Source organism: Aegilops tauschii, chromosome 5, assembly GCF_002575655.3.
Source record: "Aegilops tauschii subsp. strangulata cultivar AL8/78 chromosome 5, Aet v6.0, whole genome shotgun sequence".
NCBI lineage: Eukaryota > Viridiplantae > Streptophyta > Magnoliopsida > Poales > Poaceae > Aegilops > Aegilops tauschii.
The window spans coordinates 500,966,015-500,978,169 of NC_053039.3; the positions used below are offsets into that span (position 1 = coordinate 500,966,015).

The window sequence follows — 12,155 nt, forward strand, 5'->3', positions numbered from 1 at the left end:
AAAAGAGTAAGAAGATGTCAGCGACAAACAAGAAGAATGCTGCGAAGAAGAAGCTTCACCATCGCACGGGTTCAGGTGGCTACATCAAAGCCCGGCCTAAGTGGGCCAAGGCTGAGAATGATCTGCTTGAAAAAGGGATCGAACCACAGACAATGAACTGGACAGACCGTTGCCGGACTTGGTTCTTCGGGGCTCGCGAAACCTTGGACCCTGTATCAGGGAGGTGCGTTTGGACGAACGAGCTTTTGAGAATACCAGTCAAGAAGATTCAGCAATATATCGATGCAGTGCAGGAAGGGACGTTCGTTTCAGACAGAGAGAACGACGAGCTCACAATGGCCCTCGGGAATCTTGAGCACCCTGGACGGACACGAGGTACGCCAGGCTCCGTTCCGTGGAAGGCTGGTTTTCCGGACGCAGGCGGTTACAAAAGCCAGGAGAGGAGGAAAAAAATGGAGCAGATCCAAATTCAGAAGCTGCACGAAAGGGTTCAAGAGCTAGAGGAACGAGACGGCAATCGACATGCCGAAACTACCCTCGAAGCTACCCCGCCATCTCAGCGGAGAAACAGTGTGGCTTCCACCGAGCTGCTTTAGCCGGAGCATGTCTTGACGGCTCCTGCTAGCTACCCCGTGGATGCTATGACGGAGTCTCAACATTGCCACCTTATGGCGGAATGGCAGAACTTCAAAGTCAAGGCGGCTGTTGGCTCTGTTTTACCTCCTCAACCCGGCGCAACCTACCACTGCCGGCCGATTCCAGAAGGATATGCTAGGGTGATGGTGGATGAAATAACGGAGGGATTTGAGGACCTCCAGCTTGACCACCCTACCGGTGAAGTGGAGACTCGGCTGTGTTTAGCTCTGAAGACTCCGTGTCTATGGCGGAAGGAGCTAATTAACCTTCCGAACTGGACGCCTCCGGCAAGTAAGGGCACTCCGCCGCCGCCTCCTCCTCCGGCGAGTGATCAGGGCACTCCGCCTCCTTCTCCGGCGCGTGGCGGCAGTCCACCTCCTCCTCCGCCTCCTCCTCCGGCGAGTGATCAGGGCACTCAGCCTCCTTCTCCCGCGTGTGGCGGCACTCCGCCTCCTTCTCCGCCTGCACCGGCGTGCCAGAGCAGCCAGCCTCCTCCTTCTCCGCCTCATCAGCAAGGGCGGAAGAGACCCGCCGCCGCTCCGGCTGCTCCGGCGCGTCGTAGTCCTTCTCCTCCGCCTCGTAAGCAAGTAAAGAAGACAGCCGCAGCTGCTCCGTCTGCTCTGCCGGCGTCTAGCAGTACAGCTACCAGAGGCGGGAGGCAATACAGATTCGGTCCTTCTCTGAAGACTCCAGAGAAGTTACCATACGAGAGGACCGAGGAGGAGAACGCGAAGATCGTGCGAGCCGAAGTGAAGAACTTCTTTGAAGGGGTGAAAGCAAAGAAACATCCACCTCTGGAGGAGAAGGTAGATCCGGTGAAAGCGAAGCGCACTCTGGATGCCCTGACAAAACCACCAAAGTCTCCGCCGAAAGGAAACTATGAGCGCATTATTGCAAAGACATTTGTCGAAGCGGAGCGGTCGGGAAGTACTGTCAGTGATCAAAGGTTAAAAGAACGACGAGCTGGGAAAAAAATTGCCCATCTCGGCGAACAAGCGAACCAATCGTGCCCCCCGCTCAAGGTGTCTAAAGACATCATCGCTAATGATCCGAGGATGGTGGCCGGTTATAGCAATCTTGGAGATTACCTGCCCGACGATGTACATTATGAAATCATGGAGGTGGACGAACACAAATACCATTACGGGAAGCCTCTCGTCAAAGATGAAAGATCTCTAACAACGATGATGCGAAGATTACATGATTGGTACATGAAAACCTGCAGAGAGTCTGATGGGATGAATACTTTGACGCTGAGAGTTAAACCGGAGGATGACCTCGTTGGAATTGAACTGCTGAATGTTCCATTTGATGAGTTCTTCCAGTTTTTCAATCAAAAGGCCCTCGATAAATCAACGATCACTTGCTACTGTCTGTAAGTAGTACTACTTCTGTCATTAAGTCTCTCTATATATGTCAGCTCTTTCATTGCATGTATTTATAATTATCCTTACTATATTATGCAGAATGAAGATCGCCGAATTGAAGAAAAGACAAATCGGTGATATTGAGTTCATTAACACAAATCTCATAGATGCATATACGGTTGAAAAACATGCCAAAGAAGCCGAGGCCAACTTGCTACGATCGTTGGTATTAATCAAAACAAAGATATAATACTCTTTCCTTACAACTTCAAGTGAGTGTTACTGTCTTGTGCATATTCGGTTTCCCTTATTAGTCTAGGTTATGGTAATGTAATTGATGACTTATGCATGCATGCGCAGCTTCCACTATATTCTCCTAGAGATTAAGCTTGATCAGGGAGTAGTAACCGTCTTAGACTCGAGACGAAAAGATCCCCAGGACTATGCGGACATGACTCAAATGCTCGAGAAGTAAGTTAAATCGATCATTATCCACCATATCAGCAACTTTGTTCATTTCTTGATATCAAGTAATTGTTTTCTTTGTCTGGCAGGGTTTGAAGAAAATTCACCACAAAAGCTCCGGGACTGCCGAAGAAGCTGCAATTTAGACACCCGAAAGTAGGTACTATAGTAGCATGTTCCGCACATCTCCTAGTGATTCAAGCGCTAGTTTCATCAATACCATTTAGCATGCTTGCTTATCAGTTAGATTGACCTCTATTTCTTGTAAAGTGGTTGTGGCAGGAACAAGGGAATGATTTCTGTGGATACTACGTTTGCGAGTCTATCCGCCACACGACCTGTGAGCGGGGCTACTCTGACGAACAATATGAAGTGCGTACGCAATAATATTCACAATTTTATTTTATTACCATCATTTGTGTCGAGTTTCATTTATTCATATTTTATATATATATATATATATATATATATATATATATATATATATATATATATATATATATATATATATATGTATTGACCCCCTTCTTCAAATTAGATGTTTCCGATGCGGGATAAACTCCTAGCAGAAGATCGTATGCGAGCAATTCAAGAGGAATTGGCGGCATTCTTCCTTGACCACGTGATCGCTGAAAACGGAGAATACTATGTGGACCCTGTGTTCTTACAATTTAATTAGGAGATTATATTGTAAGAGATAATTATTGTATATATGTAGCCGGTAGTGCCAAATAGATATACGAGAACTTGTTGTTCGACCAATCTCTCGGAAAAGGGGAGGTGGTCGATATCACTTCTCTCTGTATGCATATGCTCATGACGATCTTCTCCTTCATTTGCTTACTAGCTAGCGTGTCTAGTCCTCTCCATACGTATATAGTATGTAGCGTCGACCAAGCACGGAGATAAGAGAGGACACTTCTCTCTATTAATTAGCTAGCTAACACAATATATGAAACACCTAAATTAACCCCCCAACCCCCCCCCCCCCCTCAAAAAAAAACAAAAACCCCAGCCCCTGAAATGCTGACGCGTGGATGCCTATTGGTCCCGGTTGGTGGCACCAACCGGGACAAAAGGCCCTGCCTATTGGTCCCGGTTGGTGGCACCAACCGGGACCAAAGGCCCCCCTGCCTGGCCTGGCAGCAGCGGCCACGTGGAGGACCTTCTGTCCCGGTTCGTGTAAGAACCGGGACCAAAGGGTTAGGGCTTTAGTAACGACCCTTTAGTCCCGATTCGAAAACCGGGACAGAAGGCCCTTACCAACCGGGGTAAAAGCCCCTTTTTCTACTAGTGATTCAGCTTATGGGAAAAATAATGAATGCCTACCAACCTTTTCTGCTTGCATGAATAATGCTTTTAGGCCATAGCCCTTTATATACACCACTGCATCTTCCTCGAGCAGATTACAACCTTTGCATGTCCATTTTACATCTTATAAGATGTTGGTAGAACTTTTCTTAGTATTGGTAGGTGGTAGCGCTACCTTCGAAAATCAAATGGGTGATGGTCACATATACATATTGAGTAGAGAATGAGAGAAGAAACAACAGAATGTTAGAGCCAGTGGGAACAGAAGACATCGGGAGCAGCGTTGGAGACATGGGTGAAAGAGTCCGAAGGGAAATAGGACATTCTGGATCTTCACGAGAGTACAATGTTACGAAGCTTTCGGTTGACCGTTTTAGTTACTAGCCAGTCATGTATTATTTGTGGCTAAAACCTTGCCATTTGAAGAAAGCTCGTTGAGGTACCCTGCTACATGGTAAACTGGATAGATCATCAGAGTGGTAATTTGAAAAACAGATAATGGATGTTTATCATATCCCAATTTTTTTCTTTAATCTAGAAAAAATAGATTTCAAAATGGAGAGCTGAAACAGATGTTTCAAACTCGTGGCTCGCAACATTACTTGTTGAATCTTTGTGGATCCAATCATCGTTCGTATATCTACGGATTGGATCCTTGTGGGCCTGAGTGTCTAAGGGTTTTCAAGTCACACTCCCTAATGCGCTGGAGTAGGCACTCATATGGGACAAGGATAGGGAGCGCTACTTTAGGGATTCTGCGGTTGTGGATGTGGATGATTTATATCTCATAACTTTTTTAAATTCGTGAACATTTTTCAAATTTGGGATTTCTTTTAAATTACGGAAGTTTTTTAAAATTCACGAACTTATTTAAACCCATGAATTTTTTGGAAAGTACAGATTTACAATCTATAAAGAACCAGAGAGTCGTTTTTTCTTCTTCTAAACCAGTAGCTGCTGGTTTTTGCTGAAACTGCAGCGAGCGAGCCGGGCCATCGGACGAGCGGGTGAGCGGTTGGACTGAGCTAATGGTCAGCCCAGCTATGCGCGCGCCCAAGGCCCTAACGAGGACCTCCCTTAGATTGATGTAAAGAAAACGATTCTCAAAAAATAAAAGATTGATGTCAAAAAAAGAAAAAAATATCTGAAAAAAAAAGATTGATGCCGCCGCCCGTCCCCCCCTGCGGCCCCGCTTGCTGGCTGCTCTGCGCATTCCCCTCCGCCCCTCGGCCTCGGCAGTCAGGTGCTCTCCCTATCTCCGCGGCCGCCATGCTGCCGGCTCCTGCCTCCGTTGCGCCGCCCAAGTCGAGGAGCGCCGACACCGATTCTAGATTTATTGTGCAATTGGGCCATATTTTGTGCAATTGGGCCATGTTTTATCTATTCGCTTGAGGTACTTTTGGTGGTAGTTATGAGGTTTTTTTGGGGTAGTTATAGGCGCTGCTGATTCTTGTACTCACGATGTCTAAGGTCACATAAGGTTGACTTAAGGTGCCTTATCAACGACCTTATTCACACATTGGAGAATGGAGACACCCTTATAATCGATCTCCTCAATGTGTAAAGTAGTCTAAGGTCCACCTTTTGAGACTTATTATGGCCGATGTGCATTGGAGATGCCCTAATGGGATATAAGCTGGTGTAAAACTGAAAACTAGCACATGCTAAATTGCTAAAAGCGTAATAACAGTAAAAAGATAGTCCATTCTTTGTGGTAGCAGATCAATGGCTACCTGAACAATCAAGTTCGAACAGCTTACCTGTAGCAATTTGCAGCCTATATTAAGTCAATCTGAATTCCACTAGAAGAAACGCACCAGGAGGCCGCCATTTGATAATGAGCATTTCCAAGAGCGTGAGTTAGCTCATCGGCCGGCAATAAAGTAGGCCATGGCGGTGAAGATATAGGAAATAACCAGTTGAATACTTGAATTGGCTCGCAGTTCTTCAATAAGAGGATGCAGATGGATATTTATTTGTTCTTTTGAAGAAATAGCACGAGTCAGCTATATAAATATTTACAACTAGCTATTAGAGTAACTAGTAGCAAAAAGTTTCTCTGCATTGCTATACAAATATTTAGAAGTAGCAAATTGCCAATCAGCTAGGACTGATCAGCTTAAAGTATAGTACTCCTATTGTACAATCTTTGAGGGTAAAGCCAAAATAATCTATGATCGAAATGACTAATTATCTCTGATCAAAAGGTGCAACGGAAGAAACACCAATGTGCTAAGAACATTCAAAACCACAAGCAGGGATGACGATTTCAGTGTCCAGGCAATCAAGATTACTGGGCCCTTCATCTGCAGAGAACACCTTGATTGCATCCTGCATCGTTGGACGGTGTAATGGGTCAGGTTCTATGCACCGAACAGCGATGGCAATCACTTTGAATATTTCATTTGCAATCCCAGCTTTAGGCAATGGGAGCCAGGTGTCCAGAAAATCCTTTGCTATTGTACTTTTCTTGTCCATGGACGAGAGGGACGAAAGAAAATCACCCGGATGATGTCCCATCAACAACTCGAGCACAAGCACTCCAAAACTATAGACGTCACACTTCTCCGTCACCCTTGTTGTGTATGCAAGCTCTGCCAAACCAATAATGAAGAGTTAATTTTATTAACCTTTTTGTATGTATGTACTGAAAAAAGCGGTGTGAAGGGATAATAAGACTTGTTCCCTACCACACGAAAGTAAGAAGGCGTGGCTCGAACCCGGGCTTGCTAGCGCACCAACCATGGTACTGAACATTTGCATCCGGGAGAGTTCTCGTATGTAGATTGTAGAGACCAAAGACAAACATAGTATGGTCGATAAAAAGATACTCCCTCCGTCTTAAAATAAGTGTCGCAACTTTGTACTAACTTCCGTACAAAGTTGTACTAAGGTTGAGACACTTATTTTGGGACGGAGTATATAATATACTAGTTTTTGACTGTATAATTGGTTACATTTACACAAACCAATAAGTAAACTCTACTTCCTGCAACAGTTAGGAAGATCTATGCTAATCATTTCATTATTGATGTGAAAATATATATAACGCTATGCAAGACATCCATCGAAGAGACCAAAATAAACGTAACAACATGTTGATTTAACCGACATAGATATATATTATTGTACCTGGTGCAAGATATCCTTTTGTCCAGGCAAGCCTTGTGCAGTTTGACCCATCCACATCTAATAGTTTAGCAATACCAGAATCAGAGATGCGTGCTCTAAATTCCAGATCAAGCAAAATGTTGTTACTTGTTATATCTCTATGGACTATCGGCGCAAAGCAATCATGATGCATGTAAGACAAAGCATGGGCCACATCCTTAACAATATTTAACCTCCTTGTCCAGTCCAACTCTATTGCAGTTTCCTTGGTCCTTCAAGATGCTGCTAAGCTTCCTCTTTCCATGTATTCATACAAAAGAAATCTTCCTTGAGTAGCAGAACAGTAGCCAAATAACTTCACAATATTGCGATGCCGAATATGCATCAAGGCATCTATTTCTCGATTAAATAGCTCATCATCTTCTATTTTATGAATCTTCTTTACTGCAAATATCTCGCATATTGGTAACTGAGCTCTATATATTGACCCACTACTTCCAATTCCAATGCAGTGAGTGTCACTAAAATTTTCTGTGGCGTCGACAATTTGCATGTACATATCTCCATGAAAGTTCCAGATGTCCAACAGCTTTGTCTGTTGCAATTCATTTGCGCATTCCACCTTGGATTTCCTCTTGCATTGCAAAGTTACTAGTGCCATGATAAACAGAAAAGATGCAACAACAGGTATTATAGCTAGTAAAATAGCTCTGGGCTTCTTTTTCCGTCCACCACTTTGATTAAGGTCACAAGGGGGCAAACCTTTCACTACACCACACAATTACTTATTCTGCATGAACCATTCGATTGGAGCTTCTTCAAACAACCTACTCTGTGGCACTGACCCTTCCAATTTGTTGAATGACACATCAATGGATAGGAGGCTGAACGTGCGCTGAAACGATGGTGGGATGCTACCTTTCAATGCATTGTGTGAAAGATTCAAAACTTCGAGCATGCTCAAGCCACCTAGCTGACTCAGAATGACACCAGGAAATGAATTATCACTTAGATCCAACAATTCTTGTAGGTTTACCAACATTCCTAGTTCGATTGGAATGCTGCCATTGAGGCGATTATGGCTCAAATTCAGGAAGTGAAGCTTGAGACAATGTTCAATTGACCCTTGTATCATCCCACTTAGGTTGTTTGATGATAAATCCAAGTAATCCAAATTATTTAGCGATCCAATATCTTTAGGTATACTTCCTTGGAGCAGGTTATTACTGAGGCTCAAGTTGAACAGCACCGTTTAATTGCCAATCCCCAGTGGAATCTGCCCTTCAAGTTTATTTGCTGAAACATCAAGTATCCCCAACTGAGATAACTGCCCTATTCTTGGTGGTATGACTCCAGTAATGTTGTTGTTTGAAGCACGTAGCATCGTAAGTTTGTAACACTCACCCCAGCGTTGAGATAGTTGACCAAATAGTTTGTTTGAACTGATATCAACATAGACAAGATTAGGGTGAAGCCCCATCTTGGAGATATCTCCTTGAAGCTGATTTCCTTCAAGACGAAGTGTGACTAGGCTTTTGCAAGTTAGCAAGCTTGTTGGCAAGGGTCCAACCAAGTTGTTGCCATTAGCGGTGAGAAACTGTAGTCGGCCTCCCGCGCAAAGACCCGATGGCAATGCACCAGATAGATTGTTCAAAGAGACTCCAAACATTTCCAGATTCAATAACTCACCAATTTCTTGAGGAATGTGTCCAGAAAATTGGTTGAAATTAAGGTTTAAGAAGGTGAGCTTAGTCAAATTGCCTAAACTGTTTGGGATAGGACCTGTTAGGTTGTTCAAACTGAGCTGAAAGTCCTCTAAATTCACCATATAACCTAGTTCCCAAGGAATTTTTCCATAAAGTTGATTCTGGCCAAGGTACAAGATCTTGAGTTTGGTCAAATTACACAAATTTCTTGGAAAGTAACCTGTTAGTGTGTTGTAGCTAAGCCGCAAGTCCTCTATGTGCACCAAATATCCCAAAACCAGTGGAATGTGTCTAGAAAGTTGGTTACGGTGAAGGTGCAAGGTAGTAAGTTTGGTCAAATTCCATAAATTGCTTGGAATGGAACCAGATAATGTGTTGTTGTTGAGCCTCAAGTCTTCTAAGATCACTAAATAACCTAGTTCTCGAGGAATGTGTCCAGAAAGTTGGTTATGGTAAAGGTACAAGGTAGTGAGTTTGGTCAGGTTACCTATATTGCTTGGGATTGAACCTGAAAAGTTGTTTTGGCTTATGTCTAAGTGTTGTAGGTTGAAAAATTTCACTATATCTTTGGGAATGGGACCACTTAAGTTGTTACGGGATAATGATAGCATATTTATGTTTTCTAAGTTTACTTTTGCAGTAGGCTGAGATGAAAAATTATTCATAGGATTTTGTATGGATGAGTTAGCTGGACTGAAGGAAACTGGTCCGGAAAGGTCATTGCTGGAGAAATCTAATTTAAGCAAATGCTTAAGGTGACCTATTTCACAAGGGATAGGACCAACTAAGTAATTGTTTGACAAGTTCAGCCTCACAAGATTACCCATCTCGCCTATTTGCCTTGGTATTTCACCGGAGACTTGGTTGTCATGGAGCATTAGGAGTTGCAGTTTGGTGAGATTTGCTAAAACAGGTGGAATTGAATCTCTTATCTGATTGTCATGCAGGAGGAGAGCACGGAGTTCTTTGAGGAGCTTAATATTCACAGGGATGCTCCCGGTAAGCTCGTTGTGCGAGAGCTCAAGGGCCACCAAGGTCCTCAAAGCCGAGAAGTCGAGAGACTCAAGTGTCCCTCTCAGCCGCATCCCCGGCAGGGTCGCAGGGAGATGGCGGCGATCACCGGCCGGCGGCCACCGCACCGGATGCCCTGCCAACAGCAAGGTGCTGAGATGTTTCCCCAGGATCGGAGGGCGTCTTGGCTTCGCGGACTGAGGCTGGCTTTCCAGGCGAGAAGTGCCCCTGCTTGTTGTTCAAGTGATGGCAGCGCTCCAGCGGCTGAGACAAGTGCGGTGGTTCACATCATCAATATGGTGAGAGAGGCAAGTATTTTGGAAGCCAAGGGCGCCATGGCGAGGATAGGAATTGATTCTGCTTCTGCGTCTGTTGGAGGGTTCACCTTAAATCATCGCACCAAATATTGCCGCTGTCTCGTTCCCTGCAGGTAGTCTAATGGTTTGTATGACTGATTAACCACCCCTCCCTTTCTGTCCCTCTCGTTCCTTTATTAATCTTCATGATAAGATTTGACCCGCTCTCTGATACATTTTTCTTTTCTTTTTTTGACATAGATTATGACGCCTGTTCTTTCAAAGTCAAAGTTACAGAACCCAAACATGTACGCACCCAGAAACGGAAACCAGAAAGAAGGTGCCACAACACAAACTGCAGAAAGGACCTCAACAAAAGAAAGAAAATTACAAACATGCCCCTAGAGGACCTGGTGCAAAGAAGACCATCGCCACCGGAGAAGAGAGGGGCATGATGCTGCTCACCCAGGTTCGGAGGAACACCATTGCAGACGGCACTACTTTCTGAGTCGATTAAACAGTCCACCGCAAGAGGCAGAATTGAGGCAATGTGGCTCGTCGGCTGGGTACTTATGTCCACTGTTCTGCCGTCTTGACAGTGGCGAAGCTACATGTAGTCTGTGATGTCGAGCGACATCACAGAAATGTGCTTAGAAGTTGACCCCGGGTATGTTTAAGTGTATATGTTTACAACTTTACATACATGGGCAGTTTTGAGCTGTTAGCACAACTGGCTTCAATTGCTAGCGTTACCAGCGCCGTCGTCGCTTGATGCTGGAGAAGAAGAAAAGCGGTCCTGCCTGCTGTGAAGTACCTATACGCCTGGTACCATCAGCTTATGTTGCATTTTGTGGAGTTTGTCTTCCTATTTGGCAAATGGGGGGAGCGGTGGAGGCCATTAATGGACAAGTGGTTACTGGTCACGTCGCCCCACTCATCCGTGATTAATTGGAACATGACATGTTTCTACGGGCTGCGCGCTGCTTCAAACCCGGCCGTGGCGCGAGGAGGAAGAAGCTGAAACTTCCCTCCCGCGATGGTGGCTGGGTATGGAGCAAGCTTCATATTGGGGCTCCCTACCGGACAAAATTACTGTTCTGACCTATGTGGCTAACAAAATCCCGATTTGACCTCGGTTTAAAAAAAATCGATTCTGACCTCTTTGGGTAACGCCAACATCCCTGGCGTCTGGGTTGCGTAGCAGACGCCAGGCACCCTGGCGTCTGGCCCCTGGCCCGCACTGCCCGCCTGCCTGTTGACCTGCTGACGTGGCAAAGGGGCCAGACGCCAAGGACCCTGGCGTCTGGCCCTGGTAACTGGATAACGGCGCGGGCCAGCCCACCCATCCCCATCTCATCTTCTCCTGGCGGCGCCTCACGAACAGAGGGGCTCTGTTCGTCGCCCCTCCTCTCCCTCACACCACCACCCCCTGATCTACTCCATCCTCCGCTCAAACTCGTAGATCTGACCCCCCCCCCCAAGCATCTTTGAGGTATTCTCCCCCATTCCCTCCAATTTGTTTTGGTTTTCCCCTCTCTTTTTGGATGCATTATTTCACAATAGGTGATGTTAAATGAGTAGATGAATTCTTTGTTTTAGGAATATGTTTGTAGTTGGTAGATGATTATGTAGGTAGTGTAGTTGGTAGATGTTTGTAGTTGTCCACCAATAGACTTAGTTTGTGATTTTTTTTTTAATTATAGATGATGTATGCATGTGCTACTAAATTAGCTATATGTTGAATATATAGATGGCATAATATTTGTTTGAATCTGAGAAGACTACTTTGGCAAGCAAATATATTTAAAAAAATATTATATGTGTGAAGTGGTATGAGAATATAGTTGAATATATAGATGGCATAATATTTTTTTGCAAAAGAGATGATGAAATTTGATGATTGTGTGTGACATGATTTGTTCAATAGGATGGCGGATGATGATGGTGAAATTTATTTGATGGTGAAATGTGGTCTTTTCCATCATTTTTTGAATTAAACAAAGTCTCGAAAGTCTATCATCGATGCCGGTGCCTTTTCCATTTGTCTACTGAGTAGTACGGGGCCACTTTCCCTTCTTGTTACGTGCCTCGTCCTCCTCTCGTGCATCGCGAGCCCTTGCAAGTTTTCTTGCCCTCTCTTCTTGACGAGCCTCCTTCTCTTTGCGTGCCCTCTCTTCCTCACGCTTCTTGCGCTCGTTCTTCGACTTCTCACGACGCTCATGCTCCAATCCCCGTGCAAAGGACTCCTCGAA

At 44.8% G+C, this 12,155-nt stretch overlaps 1 pseudogene; it reads right to left on the minus strand.

Moving 5' to 3' along the window:
* Positions 1 to 5,964: 5,964 nt before the first annotated feature.
* Positions 5,965 to 9,681, minus strand: LOC109742252 (uncharacterized; annotated as a pseudogene).
* Between the last annotated feature and the right edge of the window lie 2,474 nt (positions 9,682 to 12,155).